General features: G+C 48.2%; 1 long non-coding RNA gene across 1 annotated transcript; it reads right to left on the reverse strand.

The window, feature by feature from the left end:
• Positions 1 to 12,312: 12,312 nt before the first annotated feature.
• On the reverse strand, positions 12,313 to 14,585 carry LOC140604427 (uncharacterized). Its single transcript, XR_012007320.1, has 2 exons — positions 14,288 to 14,585; positions 12,313 to 12,835 (listed from the first exon to the last, which is right to left on the reverse strand). It is a non-coding gene; the product is annotated as an uncharacterized lncRNA (long non-coding RNA).
• Positions 14,586 to 14,726: the final 141 nt, after the last annotated feature.

The raw sequence follows: 14,726 nt of genomic DNA on the forward strand, positions 1-14,726 counted from the left end.
GCCTGGGGTCTGATTCCATGATCATCGTATTTAGATTAATAATTTTACTTCCTGGTTCTCTGATGTTCTGATAGGAAACATTAGAATTTTGGTCATGGGGATGGGATCCCCTGCACTGACATGAATACACTGGGATCTGGATAATGCAGGTTGGAGAATATCAGCCGTTCCCTGCTAGGATGATTACCCATGGGTACTGCGCATCACCCACAGTTGTCATCCTTGTCTGTTTTCCATTATTCCTTATTAATTGGATCCCATGTGTGCAGCTAAAAATACTCACTCCCCTAGAGTGCCTAGCTGCTAAAGGTAGCTGCTGCTACAGTTCTGATCCATGCAATGTAGATGGAAGTCCTTGGGGAGTGTGTTCCTTATCTGGATAACAAAAGGGAAGTCTTACCAGGAGAAAGTGTTTTTGCCCTTCCTCCCCTCTTCTTTCTACTTAGGACAAGGGTGTGAGGCCTGGAAGTGCAGCAGCCATTTTGTGACAACGAGGACAAAACGCATACCCAAGTATGTCAGGGGAAGAAGGCAGAGGGGGATCTGGCTCTGCGATGCCATCCATGAGCAGCTGCACCAGCCCTCAACTGCTTTCCCTTAATCATTGTTACAAGATTAAGTCCCCATCTGTGTAAGCCAGGGTTGGTAGGGCTTTCTACTATTTACAGAAGAATAACAATACAGTTGACATAGTTTCTAAGTGGTTTCTGAGCTAGCAAAGCTGAGAGTCGGGTTCTAGAATGTGGTCAATTCATAAGGTGATGCAGTTATGATGCTTCTTGGTGAGCCTCTTGAGAGACGATCCAGTTATTGCTTTAACTTCCTCCGTTTTGATTTTGGCCTGTACCTGCCCCGTCTCACTGATCAGTTCTCTTCAGCTTCTCTTTTAACTCAAGTGAGAAGCTAGCAGGCAAAACATCCTGTGATGGGAACTGAAACTCCTGCCTTAAGCAGTAAGGGCTGCCCTGACGTCAGCAAGACCCAGAGTGACTGACCCCAAGACAATGACCAATCTGACCTTTCCGGCAAAGCCCCACACACCCACTGATCTTTGCTCTGCATTTCCCCTCTACAGACTCAGAACCATTCCTAGCACTTTGGAGACAATTCTTGGGACGTTAGTCCACCGTCTTTCCGGTGTTAGCCTCACTGAAATAAATTCCTTTCTTGTTTCACCACCGCTCGCCCCTCTACCTTTGGATTTTGTCTGCAGCCAGTGGCCAAATGAACCTGATCTGCTGGGAGCCTGGAGCTGGCTGCTTTTTGCACCTTAGGCCTGGTAACAATCTTGAGGATACCTCTCGTTTCTTCCCCCTCCTCCCCTCTTCCTCCTCCTCCTCTTCCTTCTCTTCTTCTTTTCTTCTAAGACTTTATTTATTTATTCATGAGAGACACACAGAGAGAGGCAGAGACACAGGCAGAAGGAGAAGCAGGTTCCATGCAGGGGAGCCTGATGTGGGGGGCTGAAGGCAGGCGCTCAACCACTGAGCCACCCAGGCACCCCATCATTTTTTCTTCTGATCATAAATATAACTCATATATTTTGTGAAAATTCAGTTGAAACAGTAACTTATAAAGAATAAAGAAAAAAAATCACTGTCTGCCATCCAGAGATAACGAGAGTAAAGTCTTCACAGATATCCGTGGGTCTCTCTATATGTTCTTTATATAAATGGGATTGCATTTTAAGAACATTTTATTTATTTATTCATGAGAGACACAGAGAGAGAGAGAGAGAGAGGCAGAGACACAGGCAGAGGGAGAAGCAGGCTTCACGCAGGGAGCCCAACGCGAGACTCAATCCTGGGTCTCCAGCATCAGGCCCTGGCTGAAGGCGGCGCTAAACCACCAAGCCAGCCGGGCTGCCCCTGGGATTGCATTTTGTAACTTGTCATGCACTCAACAGTTGTGAACATCTTTCCAGCAATTTTGCTAAGAAAAATCATTGTTACTCTTGTCTGATTAAATATAGACCTGTGTTATTAATTTTATCTATTTTAAAATTTAAATATTGTTATTTAATTAGTTGTACTTTAATTTAGCCAACCAATCCTTCATTGGTGGTATCTAATTTTTTTTCTTTTCAGAGAATGAGCATGTGAATGGGGGAGGAGGGATAGAGGGAGAGAGAGAGAGAGAGAGAGAGAGAGAGAATCTTAAGCAGGCTCCAAACCCAGCACAGAATCCAATTATGGACTTGATCTCATGACTCTGAGATCAATACCTGAACTGAAATCAAAAGTTAGATGCTTCACTGACTGAGCCACCCAGATGCCCTGGTATCTAATTTTGATGCTATATATTGGGCTGCAGTGAAAACTCTTCAGTAAACATCTTTGAGAGCTTTTCCGATTATTTCCTAAGGAGAAATCCCTAGAAGTGCATGTGCTCACTCTGAGTCATGTAAGATGCGTGGGCCTCACCCGTGCCCTCCAGCCACATGGCTTCCTACTGTGTGATCCTTGCATTGCAAGGTCATTTGGAGAAGGTCACATCTCTCTGCTGCTTTGTCCTCTGCATGTCTAAGCTCTCTCGTTTCAAATGGACAGTGATACAGCTATGTGGTGGTCTCATCACTGCCTTTTTTCCAAGACGTGCCCTAACAATTGTCCTAGTTTCCACCATGTTTCTTAAGCTCCTACTATGGGCTGCATTGGGTCCCTCCCCCCACATTGATAGGTTGAAATCCTAATGCCCAGTACCTGAGAATGTGACTGTATTTGGAGACAGAACCCCTTCTCCTTTTTTAAGACTTTTAATTTATCCATGAGAGACACACAGAGAGAGGCAGAGACACAGGCAGAGGGAGAAGCAGGTTCCTTGTGGAGAGCCTGATGCGGGCCTCGATCCCAGGATCCTGGGATCATGACCTGAGCTGAAGGAAGATGCTCAACCACTGAGCCACCTAGGTGTCTCTGGAGAAGAGCCTTTAAAGAGGTAATTTTTATTATTATTTTTATTTTTAAAGTTTTATTTATTTATTCATGAGAGAGAGAGAGAGAGAGAAAGAGAGAGGGAGAGAGAGAGAGGGAGAGAGGCAGAGACACAAGCAGACTCCATGCAGGGAGCCGGACATGGGACTCCATCCTGGGTCTCTAGGATCAGGCCCTGGGCTGAAGGCTGCGCTAAACCACTGAGCCACCCGGGCTGCCCTAAAGAGGTAATTTTTAAAGAAGATTTTTATTTATTTATTCATGAGAGACACACACAGAGAGAGAGGCAGAGACACAGGCAGAGGGAGAAGCAGGCTCTATGCAAGGAGCTCGATGTGGGACCCGATCCAGGGACTCCAGGATCATGCGCTGAGCCGAAGGCAGACACTCAACCGCTGAGCCACCCAGGTGTTCCTAAAGAGGTAATTGAGATAGAACGAGGTCATATTAGTGGGCCCCAGTCCAATATGACTGGTGCCCTTGGAAGAAAAAGAGGTCAGGACCCAGACACACGCTGACTCAAGACCCTGTGAAGATACAGGGAGAAGTGGGCCCCCTATAGGGCAAGTGGAGAAGCCTCAGAAGAAATCAACCTGTTCACACGGTGATCTTGGGTTTCTAGCCTCCAGAATGTAAGATAGTAAACTTCTGTTGCATAAAGCACCCAGTCTGTGGTACTTGGTTAAGAAGACTCTCAGAAGCTGATAGAAATCCTATGCTCCCTTTCTGGGAACCACTCTCAGTGGAGGTCCCTTTCATTTTAGACCCAAATTTGGCTCATTGTGGGCTCTATTTATAAGGCAGCCTGTAAAAAGCTCCCCTTTCTGAGGGAGACAATGGTCAGAATGGATTTTCTGCAAGCTGGTGCAGCCACTCTGGAAAACAGTGTGGAGGTTCCTCAGGAAGTTAAAAATAGAGCTACCCTATGACCTAGCAATTGCATCACTGGGTATTTGCCCCAAAGATACAGATGTAGTGAAATGACGGGACCCCTGCTCCCCAGTGTTCATAGCAGCAATGTCCACAATAGCCAAACTGTGGAAGGAGCCTTGATGTCCTTCGACAGATGAATGGATAAAGAAGATGTGGTCTCTATATATACAATGGAAGTTACTCAGCTATCAGGAAGGACGAATACCCACCATTTGATTCGATGTGGATGGAACTGGAGGGTAGATTCGATGTGGATGGAACTGGAGGGTATTTTTTAAAAAAATTTATTTAAAAAAAAAAAATAAAATAAAAAAAAAATAAAAAAATTTATTTATGATAGACATAGAGAGAGAGAGGCAGAGACACAGGAAGAGGGAGAAGCAGGCTCCATGCCGGGAGCCCGACGTGGGACTCGATCCTGGGACTCCAGGATCACACCCTGGGCCAAAGGCAGGCACCAAACCGCTGAGCCACCCAGGGATCCCTGAACTGGAGGGTATTATACTGAGTTAAATAAGTCAATTGGAGAAGGACAATCATCATATGGTTTAATTCATATGGGGAATATAAGAAATAGTGGAAGGGATTATAAGGGAAAGGAGGGAAACTGAATGGGGAAAAATTAGAGAGGAAGACAAACCATGAGAGACTCCTAACTCTGAGAAACAAACACAGGGTTGCAGAAGGGGACAGGGGTGGGGAGATGGGGTAACTGGGTGACAGGCAGTGAGGAGGGCACCCGATGGGATGAGCACTGGGTGTTATACTATATGTCAGCAAATTGAATTTAAATAAAATATTTAAAAAAAGAATAGATTTGCTCAAGAAAGCCCCTTTATTTTTCCAATGAAGAGTACAGTAAGTAACAATGGGATGGGGCCCTCAGTGCTCAGCCCAGGACTCTGGCACCCCCCACCCTCCCCGCTCAGGGGAGGCAGACAGAACGAGGTTAGTCTGCAGGACACTCTGTGGCTATAACCACTGCTTCTCTCCAGCAAGGCCAGCTGCCACTTTCTCTCTGCCCAGGTGATTGGCAGTGATGACAATGGATTTCAGTGTCCCTGTGCTCATTAGGGAGATGGAGAAGGAGGTTTCCTCTGTTCTTTCAGAGATTGCTGAACAGCTAGCATGCAAATTTTCCTAATGACACATGTAAAACATAAAGATGAAGAACATTCTGTGCCCTGGTATCCGCTCGTTCTAATCTGCCTTAAGTATCTTGTGGAATCACTATATCCTAGGTATTGGGGTATCAGCCTCTCTCTGTGATGATTCTCAAAATCCACATGTTCACGAGTGAAGGAAATGTAGCTGGCATGCAGCCGATGGCCATCCCCTAACCCGCCATTCCTGGAGGATCCCCTGACCTTGGCACATCAGCTCCCCTCATTTCTTCATTTCTCTCTGGAGAGGAGGAAAGGGAGATTTTCTTCTCTTCTGGGTTTTTCTCTTTTTCAAACTTGTGGTAAAATAGACATAACGCCAAATTTACCATCTTATGTGTGTTTACTGTTGGATGGCATTAAATACATTTGTAATGTTGTGCCACCATCACCACCATCCATCTCTGGAACTCTTTCACCTTGTAAAACACACTCTGTCTCCATCAAACACTAACTCCTCAGCTTCCTACCCCCAGCCCCCAGCGTTATATTTTCTTTGTTTATGGTTTTGACTACTTTACTTTATTTTTTTAAATATTTTATTTATTTATGATAGACATAAGAGAGAGGCAGAGACACAGGCAGAGGGAGAGGCAGGCTCCATGCAGTGAGCCCAACATGGGACTCGATCCCGGGACTCCAGGATCACACCCTGGGCCAAAGGCAGGTGCTAAACCGCTGAGCCACCCAGGGATCTCTGGTTTTGACTACTTTAAATGCCTCGTGGAACTGGAATCATGCAGTATTTGCCTTTTCGCGACTGCCTTACTTCGCCCAGCAGAAGGCCCTCAAGCTTCATCCATGTTGTAGCCGGTGTCCCAAGGTCTTTCCATTTTTAAGGCTTGGTTAACGTTTCATCACAGTTGCTTATCCATTCATTGGTTGACCGTCGCGTGGGTTGCTTGCACGTTTGAGCTATTGTGCTTGATGCTGCTGTGGACACGGAGGGATACATATCTCTTCGAGACTCCGATTTCCGTTCTTTTGGGCATACACTCAAAGAAGCAGAGTTGCTGGATTATACAGTGATTTTATTTTTACCTTTTGAGGAAGTGCTATACTGTTTTCCACTGCGGCCACAGCATTTTTTGTTTCCACCAAGAGCACACAGGGTTCTGATCCCTCCACATCCTCGCCAGCGTTTGCTGCCTTCCATCTTCACCCCATGGGTGCGGGTGCGAGGAGGTAGTTTGGATTTACATCTCCCTGATGCTTAGCGATGTAAATGCATCTCCTCCTGTGCTTGCTGGCCTTTCATCTCCACCTTTGGAGAAACATCTGCTGGAGTCCTTAACTCAAGTTGTTGTTGTTGTTGTTGTTGTTTGACTCTCGAGTTTTGGGAGCTCTTTGCATCTTCTGTGTATGAGCTCCTCGTCAGGTGATTTGTAAATATTTTCTCCCATTCTCTGGAGAATCTTTTTACCCTGTTGCTAGAGTGTTTGGAGCACAAAATTAAACATTTTTTGTGTTACCTTTTCTTTTGTGAACCTGGGAGTTTGGGGTCTGTCCATGGAATCGGCCAAAATTGGTGTCATGAAGCTCTTCCCTTTTGCTCGCACACGGGTTTCCAGGCATCCCTACATCTGCCTCTGCTCCCTCAACATCTTCAAGACAGTGGTTTTAAGGTCTTTGTCTAGCATGTCTGCCTTTTGGTCTGTTTCATGGACACTTTCTGTTAGGTTATTCTTTTCCTTTAAATGGATTATACTTACCTATTTCATTTATGCCTCCTGGTTCGTTTCTTTCTTTCTTTCTTTCTTTCTTTCTTTCTTTCTTTCTTTCTTTCTTTCTTTCTTTCTTTTTTCTTTCTTTCTTTCTTTCTTTCTTTCTTTCTTTCTTTCTCTCTCTCTCTCTCTTTCTTTCTTTCTTTCTCTTTCCTTTTCTTTCTTTCCTTCCTTTTCTTTCTCTCTTTTTTTCCCCTTGAACACTGGATGTTTGAATCTAATGATATGGTAACCCTGGAAATCTCCCCGAGCACCAGGATTTGTTGGATTTCATAACTGGTTTGTTGTTGTTGTTGTTGTTGTTGTTGTTCTTTGTTTGTTTTTGATTGTCGCAGGCTGTGTCTGCACCAAGGATCAGTCTGAGCTGTAAGTGTAATGTCTTCTCAGATCTTTTCTGAGCCTTTCCCTGGACACACACTGTTGTCACTTTCTAATTTTCCCTGTAGAAGGAAAATTGTTGTTTCTGAACATTCTCATCTTTAATGTCTGGCTCCTGAAAGGGGAAAAAAATGAAAAATCAAGGGATGGGTTGGGTAAGGGGGGGACCTACCATTTAGGTCTCCTAAAGTCACTTCAACCAGAGGGGGCTGGGCTTGCCACAACCAGCGGAGGTGTGACATTACCTGGCTGCCTGCCTCTTTGCATGGACTCTGATGAGAAGCAGCAATCAGAGCACAGAGCCCCTGTGTTTGGAAGATGGGGTCTTTTTTGCCCACCCTGACTCCATGAACTGTGTGTGTGCAAGCTGCTCCAGCCCGCATGTACACAGCTTGAGCCACTGGCTTCACACTGCTATTGTATGACTTAAACGTCTTAAAAATCATCTGGAGTTTTACATAGTGGATGTCCTTACTCACAGGAAGCATCCCCCACCACTGCTCAGCTGAGCCCACTTGGAGAGAGGTGACACCTGCTATTGTACCCAGACATCTCGGGGACACACCTATGGGATATGGCCTGGGGATCAGAGGGCAGCAGGGAGAGAACCTGGCTGTGCGTCAGGCTGTCTTGAGTCTAAAACTGGGACTGCCACTTCCTCGCGGTGTGACTGTGGCGTGTCATGTAACCCCTCCAAGCCTCAGTCTTCTCGTCCATAAAATGGGGCGAGTACCAGCCCCTGCTTCCTAGGCCAGCCCAGGGTAAATCCACAAAAGCATTGAGCCGGAAGAGGGAGCTGTTAGCTATTGTCTTAGCGACCCTCAGAGGGAAGACATTCACACACTTAAAGCAGTAGTTTCACAGAATTGCTAATGATATGCAAAGTACTCTTGGTAGAAGGGTTAAGTGAAAGCCACATACAGACTATAGCATTTGTTTAAAGGTGTTTAGGAGGATCCCTGGGTGGCGCAGCGGTTTGGCGCCTGCCTTTGGCCTGGGGTGTGATCCTGGAGATCCAGGATCAAATCCCACTTTGGGCTCCCGGTGCACCACGTGACTATTTTAGACTAAAAAAAAAAAAAAGTGTTTAGGAACTCAAATAAGTAAAAGCCTGAAGAGAAATATATTGAAATGAGGGATTATAGGTGACTTCTAACGATCTGCCTTATATTTTTGTGTGTTTTCAAATTTTTCTCCAATGAGCCCATGATTGCTTTTATAATCTCTACAACATGTTTTATGGAAACAAAAAACTCAGTGTGACTCAGCTGCTGAGGCTGCCAAGACAGCTCGTGCGGTCTTTGGCCGAGTTAGTGGGAATTGGGTGTCTGGAGCCCAAGGTACGCCTGCAGGGTTTGGCACCGGCCAGACCCTGTCTAGATCAACGTTTTGTTTCGCCCTGGGTAGAGGTAACCATGGGGACCTTAAATGTCATCGCCTAACAAAAATGTGGCAAGTGTACGAAGGCCTCTAAATCTAGAGAAAAGGAGGGCCAAACAGTGACAGCGGATTGAGAGCTGCAGGGGCGCCCCAGCCTGTTGGAGAGTCTGGAGGGGAAGAGAAGAGCTGGAGACAGAGATGGGGAGGGAGACTGAGAGACAGACAGAGGCAGGGACAGGCATATCAGCTTGGGGAGGGGGCTTCTGTTGAAGTCCATCTGATCTTAGGGCTCATCCATTGATTTTCTCATGCCCGATGCTGGCACCTCCTCCCAGACACTGTCCTTGCCCACCCAACCCGGAGGTTGAGTCTGAGCCCACAGAATTCTTATCGACCCTGCTTGTTGCCCTCTGGTCCTTCGATCTGGCCAACGGGTGTCCTTCCAGGGGGTTTTGCAGACTGGCACCAGGGACAGAATCACCCCATCTGTGCTGGGGTCCGTAGCACCCTTGAGGGCCTCAGGGGGAGAATTCCCCCCAGATGAGATGAACTCAACCCCTGAGGACCTCTGGCAGCGCTTGCGTCCTGGGCCCAGGGGCTCTCCAACTCAGAGCACATCTGTCCTTCTGCACCGGCTCCCCTGGGAATGACGCCCAAATAGCTTTTCAAAGCAGTCTCTTCTTTCCTAACCTTGCTCAGGCTGGTTTTATCACTTGCAGCCAAAGAGGTCCCAAGTAATGCAACATGACAGATGGTCGAGGTAAAGAGGAGCTGCTCTAGGGTGAGAAGGTGGCATCGAAGGACTTCGTGGAAGATGTGTCCCTGGAGGCCGGGGCCATGGCCAGAGCACATGCTCCCCACTGCCTCTCTCCATCTTTCTGTCCCTGTCTCTGTGTCTTTCTTTCCCATCTTCTCTCCCAGATCTTCCCAGCATCTGACTTTGGCCCCTTCTTTCAAGGTCCCTTCTCCACCCACCTCTTCCTCTGCCCAAGCCTCCAGTGAGCTGTCCCCTAGGTCCCCCCACCTCAGTTCACCTGACCCAGCCTACCTGCCACCCTTCATGCCTGAGCACCACTTTCTCCCATCCAGGGGTCAATGTCCCCATCCCCTCCTCCTGGATATTCAACAGACACCCTCATCTGTAGAGGGATATTGGCACCACCAGTACTTCCCATCACCTCTAGACCCCAGCTGAAGTCCCAGTAGCTGCCCCCTCTCCTTTCTTCTCTACATCTTGTCAGCATGCCCAGGTACTTTGCCTCCTGAATTGTTCTGGAATCTGCATCCCACCCCTGCTTTGATTTAGTCTCTCATCATCTCTTGCTTGAATATTTTCAGGCTTCTAAATGATCTCTCTGCCTCTACTCTTGTTCCTTCCAAGTCCACCACCTGGGTTCTTGAGATCATATAATCCCATCATGCCTCTGCCCTGGGGAGGGCCCTGTGAAGGGCCCCATCAGCCCTGAGTAAATCCCAAGATCAAGGCTATGGGCCTTGGAGCCTTCACAATCACATCTGCTCAGAGTCTGGCACTTCTCTCCTCTGGGCCTCTGCTCAGGCTGTCACCCTCTGGGTCCTTCCCTTCCTGCCTGGTCTGCTCTGCCTCGCCAGTTAGACATTCTCTCTGCCAGGCCCTCCTTCCCTGCCAGCTGTACCCCTGCCATATCCAAGTACCTGGGGAGGAGGATTCTCTGCATTTCCACCGTTGATTTCCAGTTATTTCCTCAGAAATCAGTACTTCCCACTAAAGCCACTAAAGGGTGCATCAAGGGCTGGGAACTCTGTAGTGTGGTTCAGAGCTGGGGGACGGTGTGCCCACAGGACTCTCCAAATACCCACAGGATTTGGGAAGGAAGGAAAGGACACTGAGCATGTGTGCCTGGGCTGCCAGGGCAGGGCCAGATGGGCTGTGAGTACCAGTATCAGGGTTAACGCTTTGCAAGGGCTTTGCTGCTACAGACCTGTCCTGGGTGGGAGGCTCTCCCTCCCCCCCTGGAGCTGGGGGCAGGGAAGTTATCCTTAGGAGTTAAAGCTGTCTGGTCTTTAGAGAAGTCTCTGAACCTGGGAGTCCCCTGTCCTGCCTGAGGGTCAGGAGCAGGTTGGTCAGCTTCCTCTGTGCACAGAAAGGAGATATCTCTCCCGTCATTGAGCTGACAACATCAGAGCAGAGTGGAAATTCATCTTTGATTAAATGTGCTCTGTTCCAGCCCTGGGAGGGGTACCCCCAGGGTGGCACAATGAGCCAGTCAGGTGAACCAGCAAGGGAAAGGGTGCTGGCTGGTGAGAGCAGCCAGGCCAAGCATAGGCTGCCCGCGGGGTGCAGAAGAGGGCTAGGTATTCTCAAAGCCCTGAGCTCACACGGCCTCTCTCTTGGGGGTCTCCTGCAGACCGAGAAGAATATGGGAAGGTAAGTACTTTCTGATGGCGAAGATGAGGGAAGTAAAGTGTGGTGACAGTGGGTCACAGTGTGGCTTCCACAGAGAAAGCCTCTCAAAGAAGGGGTGTTTGAGCTGACACCTAAAGAATGGGACATGATGAGCTACGCTAAAGGCCATGAGAGGCAGGCTCAGGTAGAGGCAACAGAAGATACAAAGGGCCTGAGGGTTTGGTCCTGTTGGGAAATGTGAACAATACCTACTGCATTAGTCAGCTATTATCGTAACGATGCTGCATAACAAATAGTCCTCAAACTCAGTGACTGATAGCAGAACCAGAGTCTTTGTTCTTGAACTCAAGGGTCTCAGATCAAGAGTCTCAGAGGACTACAGTTTGGGGATCCAGGGTGGGTGTGGATGGACTGCTGTGCTTTGGCTGTGGGTGGCCTGGGTTTGGGCTGCGTTCAGGTGTGATCTGCCTGTCTGTTCTGGGACACAGGCTGAGGGCTTTCTGGAGGAAGCCCTGCTTACCCTGGGTTTCTTTTTTATTTTTATTTTATTTATTTTTATTTTTTTATTTTATTTTATTTTATTTTTATATTTATTTATTTATTTATTTATTTTTTTACCCTGGGTTTCTAGAGAGCAGGCAAGGAGCCAAACCATGCCAGCACATTTCATGTTTCTGTTTCTGTTCTGTCCACAAATATTCCATTGGCCAAAGCATGTCATATGGTCCAGGTCAGCTTCCATGGAGTGGGGAAGAGCATTCTGGAGGAATGTGAATATTTGCTGAATAATTACCTGGCTATCACTACTGCCTCAGACAGTTGTGGGATGAGAGGTGTTAGTACTTGTCTGAGCATATGGTAGTAAGTGCTCAGGAGGCGCTCATCTTTATTGGGAGGATATAGGGACAGACCAGATCCTAAATGTCTTGAAAAATCATCTTGAAGATTTTTAAAAAAGATTTTATTTATTTATTCATGAGAGACACACAGAGAGAGAGGCAGAGACGCAGGCAGAGGGAGAAGCAGGCTCCATGAAGGGAGCCCGATGTGGGACTTGATCCTGGGACTCCAGGATTACGCCCTGGGCCGAAGAGAAGTGCTCAACCAGAGAGCCACCCACACATTCCCATCTTGAAGATTTTTTTTTTAAATTTTTATTTGTTTTATGATAGTCACAGAGAGAGAGAGAGAGAGAGAGAGGCAGAGACACAGGAGGAGGGAGAAGCAGGCTCCATGCACCGGGAGCCCGACGTGGGACTCGATCCCGGGTCTCCAGGATCGCGCCCTGGGCCAAAGGCAGGCGCCAAACCGCTGCGCCACCCAGGGATCCCATCTTGAAGATTTTTATGTTTGGATTTTCCCCCTAGGACATGGGGAGCTATTGAGGGTTTGAACAGAAGGGTGACATGGTCTGATTTGGGATTTATTTATTTATTTATTATTATTTTTTAAATATTTATTTATTTATTCATGATAGACATAGAGAGAGAGAGAGAGGCAGAGACACAGGCAGAGGGAGAAGTAGGCTCCATGCCAGGAGCCCCATATGGGACTCAATCCCGGGACTCTAGGATCATGCCCTGGGCCAAAGGCAGGTGCCAAATCGCTGAGCCACCCAGGGATCCCCGGGGTTTTATTTATTTATTTTTTAAGATTTTTATTTCTTTTATTATAGAGAGAGAGCATGCAAGATAGAGAGCACAGATAGGGTGAGGGACAGAGGGAGAGGGAGAAGCAGGCACCCTGCTGAGCAGGGAGTCTGATGTGGAGGCTCTGTCCCAGGACCTGGGTTCATGACTGGAGCCAAAGGCAGATGCTGAATCAACTGAGTCACTCAGGCACCCCCGATTTGCGTTGTAGAGTGATCTCTCTGGAATCACAGTAGAGGAGGTGCGATGGGGCACGCTCCAGGCTGGGGGTGATGAGCAGGAAGTCACCCTGAGAAAGGAAAGGTGGCATGAGTTCAAGAAACGTTAAGAAAAGGTGGTTTATAAGATAAAGAGATGGAGTGTAGAGAGGAGGGAAGTGCTCAGGGAAGTTCCTCGTTCTTGGCTTGGGTGACAGGGATGCAGTGATGAGATCCTCCAGCTGAGGAGCACAAGGAGCAGGTGGGTGGGGAGAGGGAGGGAAGGGATGAGTGTTTGAAGTGAGATTCTTGTAGGACATGCAGGTAGACATGCAGATCTTGGGGTCTAGGAGGAGAATCTGGACATAGGACATGTATTTGGGAGTCACATCAACAAAACTAGGCAGGGAGGGAGTCCTCCGTCATCCCAGTGCCCAGGGTTGGAAAATATGCTGTGCTGGTGTAAAGGAATTTTGAGTGGTACACAGTAATATGTGGCCGATATCGCTAGTTCCTTTCAGCTCCTTATACCACATTCTTCTTTCAAACTGAACCCTGACATTATTTGGGGGTAGCAATGCTCAGATGAAACACTCCAGTCCCCAGCCAGGCCCCTTCTCTAGCCAATGAGTTGTAAGTAGAAAGAAGGATTCTGAATTCTGGGTAAGTCCCTCAGAGCATGGGGTCAAGCCTTTCTCTATCCTACAGGCTGGCAGTCAGATGCGATGGCAGGAGCTCTAGCCGCCACTTTGGACCAGGAAGCCGAGAGCCACAGGTTAGGTGAGTGTGGTGGAGAGAAAGGAGGCTACATCTTGAGACACCTTCATGGAGCTTCTATCCCAGCCCTGGGTTGCTTTTTCCCTAGAAACAAAACCTCTCTTGTCAAGCTGCTGGTCTATTTTTTTTTTCTGTTAAATTCAGCTGAAGTTAGTCCTAATGAAAACATTATGACTCTGTGGTACTTGGTTAAGCCATAGGCCTGCACCTGGGGCCATTTCCAGTTTGCTTAGTTGAGTTCATGGTTCTTCTCTGTGGGACTGACTGGGGAAGGCTGGCCGCTGATGGAGCTGGCGGTGCAGGTGTGCTGTGCCACCTGGTGGACACATGGCACACAGCACCCCTTTCACCTAGGGCACAAGGCACAAAGAGCTGGGATGCTTTACAGGCTGTCTGCTTTTACCAGCAGCGCTCTGCACCCCAGCTTGTTAATTTGATCTCAGCCCCACGGCATCTCTTGACCGACCATAAAGTGCTCCAGAGTCCTGAATGTCAGTGGACAGACCTCTGAGAAGCCCAGGAATTCCTGACTGTCCCCGAGAGCTCAGGTGCACTCTCAGAAGCATGGAGGGGGGGGGCTGTTTCTAGCTACCCTGCTGGCGGTGCTTCCCCTCCCCCAGGTTGAGGACTTCTGTACTAAATAAAGGGTTCCATGTGACCTCTCATTCTGCAGATTCCGTCTCAGAGCAATAGTTAAAACTAGAGAGGAGGGAGGGTGATGACTCACTGCCTCGCTGAGCAGGAAATGAACACCAAGGGAGCCTAACCTGGCAGCAGGCTGGAACAAATGGATTTGCGGTCGTTTGCGCTGTTGGCAAAGCGGGCTCCTGTGGGCGAGCTTATTAATGCTTCCTCCTGCTGACCACTGGTGCAAACCTGAGGTGGCCGATTCTGTCAAAAGCCGAGTTCAAAGTGCAAAAACGAGTGTCAGAGTTTCAGAAATTCCAGAGATGTAGTGGCAAGACCCCTGGCACCCGGACACCTGGGCACCCAGGTTTATTCCCAGTCGGTCACTGACAGTGTACGGCCCGCTGCTCACCTTCTTTTTCTGGGCTCTGCTTGGTACACGGGGTAGCTGGGACACCTTCCAGCACGGGGCCCTGGCAATAAGCATGCCCTAAGTCACTAACGGGAGTGGGGGTGGAGGTGGGGGTGAGGGAGGGAGGGGCGGGGGGGGGGCGGGTGTAGGAAGTAGAGGCTTTGGGG

The sequence above is a fragment of the Canis lupus genome, chromosome 15, assembly GCF_048164855.1.
Source record: "Canis lupus baileyi chromosome 15, mCanLup2.hap1, whole genome shotgun sequence".
Taxonomy (NCBI): domain Eukaryota; kingdom Metazoa; phylum Chordata; class Mammalia; order Carnivora; family Canidae; genus Canis; species Canis lupus.